This window comes from Arachis duranensis, chromosome 4, assembly GCF_000817695.3.
Source record: "Arachis duranensis cultivar V14167 chromosome 4, aradu.V14167.gnm2.J7QH, whole genome shotgun sequence".
NCBI lineage: Eukaryota > Viridiplantae > Streptophyta > Magnoliopsida > Fabales > Fabaceae > Arachis > Arachis duranensis.
In genome coordinates this window covers 51,051,720-51,059,865 of record NC_029775.3, presented here as the reverse complement: position 1 = coordinate 51,059,865, position 8,146 = coordinate 51,051,720, and the positions used below count along the sequence as shown (strand labels likewise).

Below are 8,146 nucleotides of genomic sequence, written 5' to 3'. Positions count from 1 at the left end.
GAGAGTGTCACGGATCATCACATTCATCATGTTGAAGTGCAGCGAATATCTTAGAATAAGAATAAGCTGAATTGAATAAAAAATAGTAGTAATTGCATTAATACTCGAGGTACAGCAGAACTCCAGACCTTAATCTATGGTGTGTAGAAACTCCACCGTTGAAAATGCATAAGTGATCAAGGTCCAGGCATGGCCAAATGGCCAGCCCCCAAAACGTGATCAATAGTCTCCTAAGATGAACAATCGATTAAAACTGAGACCAAAGATAATACAGGACTAGATGTCTAATACAATAGTAAAAAGTTCTATTTATACTAAACTAGTTACTAGGGTTTACAGAGCTTGGGCTGAGCTTGAGCTTTACACGTGCAGAGGCTTTACACGTGTAGAGGCTTTACACGTGCAGAGGCTTCTTTTGGAGTTAAACGCCAAGTTGTAACGTGCTTTTGGCGTTTAACACTGGTTTGTGATGTGTTTCTGGCGTTTTACTCCAGAGTGCAGCATGGAACTGGCGTTGAACGCTAGTTTCCGTCATCTAAACTCGAATAAAGTATGGAGTATTATATATTTCTGGAAAGCCCTAGATGTCTACTTTCTAACGCAGTTGAGAGCGCGCCATTTGGAATTCTGTATCTTGAGAAAAGCCATTTAGAGTGCAGGGAGGTTAGAATCCAACAACATCAGCAGTCCTTTTTCAACCTGAATCAGATTTTTGCTCAGGTCCCTCAATTTTAGCCAGAAAATACCTAAAATCACTAAAAAAATACACAAACTCATAGTAAAGTCCAGAAATGTAAATTTTGCATAAAAACTAATCAAAACATCCCTAAAAGTAGCTAGATCCTACTAAAAACTACCTAAAAACAATGCCAAAAAGCGTATAAATTATCCGCTCATCATAAGGGTCGATCCCACGAGGATTGATGGACCAAACAACAATAATTGAGTGATTCACTTAGTCAGACAAGTAGAAAATAGTGTTTTGGGTTTAAATTGCATTAAATAGCAGTTCAGAGAGTTCAAGAAAGCAAGCAAATATTTGATACGAAAGATATATGAGAGAAACAATAAGGTTTCAGAGATATTTAATTTTTCCGGATTAATGGTTCTTACTAAATACTTTAATCATGCAAGATTCAACTTTAATTTATTAAATCCTAATTCCTTAGTCACTTGAATAAATTGCTAATTCCTTGGTCACTTGAATTAGATTAAAGGTTTAGGTCCAATTCTAGTTTAGCAGCCACATAAACCCTAATTACCCAAATATAAGATGATTATATGTCATGTATCACGTTAAGTCCATGCAATTAGAGATTTAGGAGGAATTACTTTCAAGCTATTATTCAAGTGGGTTAACTTTTCTAAGAATCAACAAGAATTCATGTAGAAAATGAGCTATCTTCCAATATACTCAAATTCATAAGATAAAGAACAAAAGTAATCCTTGAATATAAATCAGTACATTGATTGAAAGTATAATGATAATAACATTAATCCATAGAATAAACAGAGCTCTTAACCTTAATAATGGAGGTTTAGTTGCTCATAGAGAAAATAAACCCTAGCAGAGAAAAGTAAAAAGTGCGGAAGAGGAGAAATTCACAAAAGGCCAAGATATCTTATCCTTTTATATCTAATCCTAATAAATGTAAAATATATTTTATAAAACCTAAAGTATATTTTCTTAATTTAAAAATAAATTCTAAAACCAAATTAAATGAAACAAAATCATAAAGATCACTAACGATCGGATTTTCTATCGGTAAAGAAATTCACAAATATAATCGCGTTGTAAGTATAGTTTCTAAACAAACAGAAAATCCTTTCGTACAAACGTTTGGTTGTCACAAGTAACAAAACCCAATGAAATTTATAACCGAAGTATTCAAACCTCAGGTCGTCTTCTCAAGGAATTGCAGGGAAGTATGATTTATTATTGGTTATGGAAAAAGATATATTTTATTTTGGGTTTTTGAAATAGGAAACAAGTAATGTAAAATAACAAGTCGTTAAAATAATAACTAATAAAGCTCTTGGCAAGGTATGGGAACTGGAAATCCTATCTTAGTGATCCTTATCAGGTGTGATGAGAATTGGATTTTTGCATGACTACATGTGAAAAGTTCATCAATTGGAAATATGGCAAGTGCATGTGATGGCTATTAAATGCAAGATATTTATTGGCATGCTGGCAAAGGCATGAGTAGCATAGATCAAGCATTAAATGCCCAAGTTAGATTATCATCTCTTTCAAACTAACAATCTGTTTGTATTGACAATTATATTTTAATTAAGAAAATATAAAAGGGGTTTTGTGAAAAACAGGCATTAGAGTAGTAGGATAATATAAAAGTAGTGCATGATGCCATACGGGCTTTTTCACAAACACTTAGCATGCATGGTTGATGAGCGGATGATTTATACGCTTTTTGGCATTGTTTTTAGGTAGTTTTTAGTATGATCTAGCTACTTTTAGGGATGTTTTCATTAGTTTTTATGCTAAATTCACATTTCTGGACTTTACTACGAGTTTGTGTGTTTTTCTGTGATTTCAGGTAATTTCTGGCTGAAATTAAGGGACCTGAGCAAAACTCTAATAAAAGGCTGACAAAGGACTGCTGATGCTGTTGGATTCTGGCCTGCCTGCACTCGAAATGGATTTTCGGGACTCCAAATGGCGTGCTCTTAACGGCGTTGGAAAGTAGACATCCAAGGCTTTCCAGAAATATCATAGTTCATACTCTATTCATGATTAGACGATGTAAACTGGCGCTTAACGCCAGCTCCATGCTGCATTCTGGAGTCAAATGCCAGAAACACGTTACGAAACAGAGTTGAATGCCAAAAACACGTTACAACTTGGCGTTCAACTCCAAAAGAAGCCTCAGCTCGTGTAAAGCTCAAGCTCAGCCGAAGCACACACCAAGTGGGCTCCAGAAGTGGATTTCTGCATCAATTACTTACTTCTGTAAATTCTAGTAGCATGTCTAGTATAAATAGGACGCTTTACTATTGTATTAGATATCTTTGGTCTCAATTTTATTTTATTAATCATCTTAGGAGACTATTGATCACGTTTTGGGGGATGGCCATTTGGCAATGCCTGAACCTTCATCACCTATGTATTTTTAACGGTGGAGTTTCTACACACCATAGATTAAGAGTGTGGAGCTCTACTGTACCTCAAGTTTCAATGCAATTACTACTATTTTCTATTCAATTCCGCTTATTCTTATTCTAAGATATTCGTTGCACTTCAACATGATGAATGTGATGATCTGTGACACTCATCATCATTCTCACCTATGAACGCGTGACTGACAATGACTTCCGTTCTTCCTTAGACTGGGGGCATATCTCTTGGATTCCTTAATTAGAATCTTCGTGGTATAAGCTAGAATTGATGGCGGCATTCATGAGAATCCGGAAAGTCTAAACCTTGTATGTGGTATTCTGAGTAGGATTTAGGGATTGAATGACTGTGACGAGCTTCAAACTCGCGATTGTTGGGCGTGATGACAAACACAAAAGAATCAAGGGATTCTATTCCGACATGATCGAGAACCGACAAATGATTAGCCGTGCTGTGACAAAGCATTTGGACCTTTTTCACTGACAGGATGGGATGTAGCCATTGACAACGGTGATGCCCTACATACAGCTTGCCATAGAAAGGAGTGACAAAGATTGGATAAAAGCAGTAGGAAAGTAGAGATTTAGAAGGAACACAGCACCTCCATACACTTATCTGAAATTCCCACCATTGAATTACATGAGTAACTCTATCCTTATTTTCTGCTTCATTATTTACTATTTGAAATCTCCATAACCATTTTTTATCCGTCTGACTGAGATTTACAAGATGACCATAGCTTGCTTCGTACCAACAATCTCCGTCAGATCAACCCTTACTCATGTAAGGTATTACTTGGACGACCAGTGCACTTACTGGTTAGTTGTGCGGAGTTGTGACTAAGTGTGATTCCCGTTTGAGAGCGCTACCAAGTTTTTGGCTCCATTGTTGATGATCACAATTTCGTGCACCAAGTTTTTGGCGCCGTTGCCGGGGATTGTTCGAGTATGGACAACTGACGGTTCGTCTTGTTGCTCAGATTAGGTAATTTTCTTTTTAAAAATATTTTTTTAAATTTTTCACCTGTTTTCGAAAATTTTCAGAGTTTTCAAGAATGAATCCTAGAGTTTCATATAACATGTTTTAGCTTGGCTGGCTATTAATCCATGGCTAATTAACAGGATTTTGATTGAGGACTTTGGATTCATTACTTTATTTTTCCTATATGTTTTTCAAAAAAAATTAAAAGAAAATCCAAAAAAATTAATAGAATCATAAAATCCAAAAATATATTGTGTTTCTTGTTTGATTCTTGAGTCAATTTTTAAGTTTGGTGTCAATTGCATATTCATATTGTTCTTGCATTTTTTTTTCGAAAAATTCATGCATTCATGGTGTTCTTCATGATCTTCAAGTTGTTATTGGTAAGTCTTCTTATTTGATCTTGATGTTTTCTTGTTTTGTAATTTTTGTTGTTTATCATATGCATTTTTCGTTTGTTAGAGTCCAAGCATTAAAGATTTCTAAGTTTGGTGTCTTGCATGTTTTCTTTGCATAAAAAATTTTTCAAAAATATGTTCTGGATGTTCATCATGATCTTCAAAGTGTTCTTGGTGTTCATCTTGACATTCATAGTGTTCTTGCATGCATCATGTGTTTTGATCCAAAATTTTCATGTTTTGGGTCATTTTTGTGTTTTTCTCTCTCATCATTAAAAATTAAAAAATAAAAAAAATATCTTTTCCTTATTTCTCTCAAAAATTCAAAATTTTGGGTTGACTTGGTCAAAAATTTTTAAAATAAGTTGTTTTCTTGTTAGTCAAGTCAAAATTTCAATTTTAAAATTCTTATCTTTTCAAAACCTTTTCAAAACTCAAATCTTTTTAATTTTATATATATTATCGAAAATTTCTTTTAAATTGATTTTCAAAATCTTTTTTATCTTTATTTCATAATTTTCAAAATTACACTAACAATTAATGTGATTGATTCAAAAATTTGAAGTTTGTTACTTTCTTGTTAAGAAAGGCTCAATCTTTGAATTCTAGAATCTTATCTTTTAGTTTCTTGTTAGTTATGTAATTAATTTTAATTTTAAAAATTAAATCTTTTCTAACCATATCTTTTTAATCATATCTTTTATATCATATCTTTTTCAAAATTTTATCTTTTTTAAAAATTTGATTTCAAAATATCTTATCTAACTTCTTATCTTCTTATCTTTTCAAATTTGATTTTAATATATTTTTCAACTAACTAATTAACTTTTTGTTTGTTTCTTATCTTTTTCAAAATTCTTTTTAAATTAACTAATTGTTTTAAATTTTAATTTTAATTCTATCTCACTTTTAATTTTCGAAAATTATTAACTGCTTTTCAAAATTAATTTTCGAATTCTCTCTCTCTCATCTTCTTCTATTTATTTATTTATTTACTAACACTTCTCTTCACCTCTCTTCATCTCAAATCACTGCCCCTATCCTTACCCTTGTGTTTGGATTCTCCTTTCTTTATTCCCTTCTTCTTCTACTAATAATAAGGAAACCTCTTTACTGTGACATTGAGGATTCCTCTTCTTTTTCTGTTCTCTTCTCTTTTATATGAGCAGGACACAAGGAAAAAGGCATTCTTGTTGAAGCTGATCCAGAACCTGAAAGGACTCTGAAGAGGAAACTAAGAGAAGCTAAATTACAATAATTCAGAGACAACCTTACTGAGATTTTCAAACAAGAAAAAGAGATGGCAGCTGAACCCAACAACAATGATGCAAGGAGGATGCTTGGTGATTATACTAAACCCACGTCCAAATTTGATGGAAGAAGCATCTCAATTCCTGCCATTGGAGCAAATAATTTTGAGCTGAAACCTCAATTAGTTGCTCTAATGCAACAAAACTGCAAGTTTCATGGACTTCCATCAGAAGATCCCTACCAATTCTTAACTGAGTTCTTGGAGATCTGTGAGACTGTTAAGACTAATGGAGTAGATCTTAAAGTCTACAGGCTCATGCTTTTCCCTTTTGCTGTAAGAGACAGAGCTAGAGCATGGTTGGACTCTCAACCTAAAGATAGCCTGGACTCCTGGGATAAGCTGGTCACGACCTTCTTGGCTAAATTCTTTCCTCCATAAAAGTTGAGCAAGCTTAGAGTGGATTTTCATACCTTCAAACAAAAAGATGGTGAATCCCTCTATGAAGCTTGGGAAAGATACAAGCAGATGACCAAAAGATGTCCTTCTGACATGTTTTCAGAATGGACCATGATAGATATATTCTATTATGGTCTGTCTGAGTTCTCTAAGATGTCATTAGACCATTCTGTAGGTGGATCCATTCACCTAAAGAAAACGCCTGCAGAAGCTCAAGAACTCATTGACATGGTTGCAAATAACCAGTTCATGTACACTTCTGTGAGGAATTTCGTGAATAATGGGATGCCTCAAAGGAAGGGAGTTTTTGAAATTAATGCTCTGAATGTCATATTGGCTCAGAACAAAATGTTGACTCAGCAAGTCAACATGATTTCTCAAAGTCTGAATGGATGGCAAAACGTATCCAACAATACTAAAGAGGCATCTTCTAAAGAAGAAGCTTATGATCCTGAGAACCCTGCAATAGCAGAGGTAAATTATATGGGTGAAACTTATGGAAACACGTATAATTCATCATGGAGAAATCATCCAAATTTCTCATGGAAGGATTAACAAAAGCCTCAACAAGGCATTAATAATGGTGGAAGAAATAGGCTCAGCAATATCAAGCCTTATCCATCATCTTCTCAGCAACAGACAGAGAATTATGAACAGAGTACCTCTAACTTAGCAAACTTAGTCTCTGATCTGTCTAAAGCCATTTTAAGTTTCATGAGTGAAACAAGGTCCTCCATCAGAAATATGGAGGCACAAGTGGGCCAGCTGAGTAAGAAAATCACTGAAACTCCTCCTCGTACTCTCCCAAGCAATACTGAAGAAAATCCAAAAAGAGAGTGCAAGGCCATTAATATAATCAATATGGCCGAACCTAGAGAGGAAGGAGAGGACGTGAATCCCAATGAGGAAGACCTCATGGGACGTCTCTCAAGCCAGAAGGAGTTCCCTATTGAGGACCCACGGGAATCTGAGGCCCATATAGAGAATATAGAAATTCCATTAAACCTCCTTCTGCCATTCATGAGCTCTGAAGACTATTCTTCCTCTGAAGAGGATGAAGATGTAACTGGAGAGCAAGTTGCTCAATATCTAGGAGCCATCATGAAGCTGAATGCCAAGTTATTTGGTAATGAGACTTGGGAAGGTGAACCTCCCTTGCTCATTAGTGAACTAGATACCTGGGTGTAGTAAACTTTACCTCAAAAGAGACAAGATCTTGGCAAATTCGCAATACCCTGTACCATAGGCACCATGACCTCTGACAAAGCTCTATGTGACCTAGGGTCAGGCATAAATCTTATGCCACTCTCTGTAATGGAGAAGTTGGGGATCGTTGAGGTACAGCCTGCCTTATTCTCATTACAAATGGCAGACAAGTCAGTAAGACAAGCTTATGGATTGGTAGAGCACGTGTTGGTAAAGGTTGAAGGCCTTTACATCCTTGCTGATTTCATAATCTTAGACACTAGGAAGGAGGAGGATGAATGCATCATCCTTGGATGACCTTTCCTAGCCAAAGCAGGAGCTATGATAGATGTTAATAGAGGAGAATTAGTCCTTCAATTGAATGGGGACTACCTTGTGTTTAAGGCTCAAGGATCTTCTTCTTTAACAATGGAGAGGAAGCATGAAAAGTTTCTCTCAGTACAGAGTCAAACAAAGCCCCCACAATCAAACTCTAAGTTTGGTGTTGAGAGGCCACAGCCAAACTCTAAGTTTGGTGTTGAATCCCCACATCCAAACTCTAAGTTTGGTGTTGGGAGTCTACAACATTGACCTGATCACCTGTGTGGCTCCATGAGAGCCGACTGTCAAGCTATTGACATTAAAGAAGTACTTATTGGGAGGCAACCCAATTTTTATTTATCTAATGTTATTTTTCTTTTTATTGTTCTTTTATGTTTTATTAGGTTCATGATTATG

The 8,146-nt window shown here is 35.3% G+C and overlaps 1 non-coding gene across 1 annotated transcript; it reads right to left on the bottom strand.

Annotated features, from left to right (window-relative positions):
* Positions 1–6,214: 6,214 nt before the first annotated feature.
* On the bottom strand, positions 6,215–6,318 carry LOC127746942 (small nucleolar RNA R71). The gene has a single exon (XR_008008747.1). It is a non-coding gene; the product is annotated as a small nucleolar RNA R71 (small nucleolar RNA).
* Between the last annotated feature and the right edge of the window lie 1,828 nt (positions 6,319–8,146).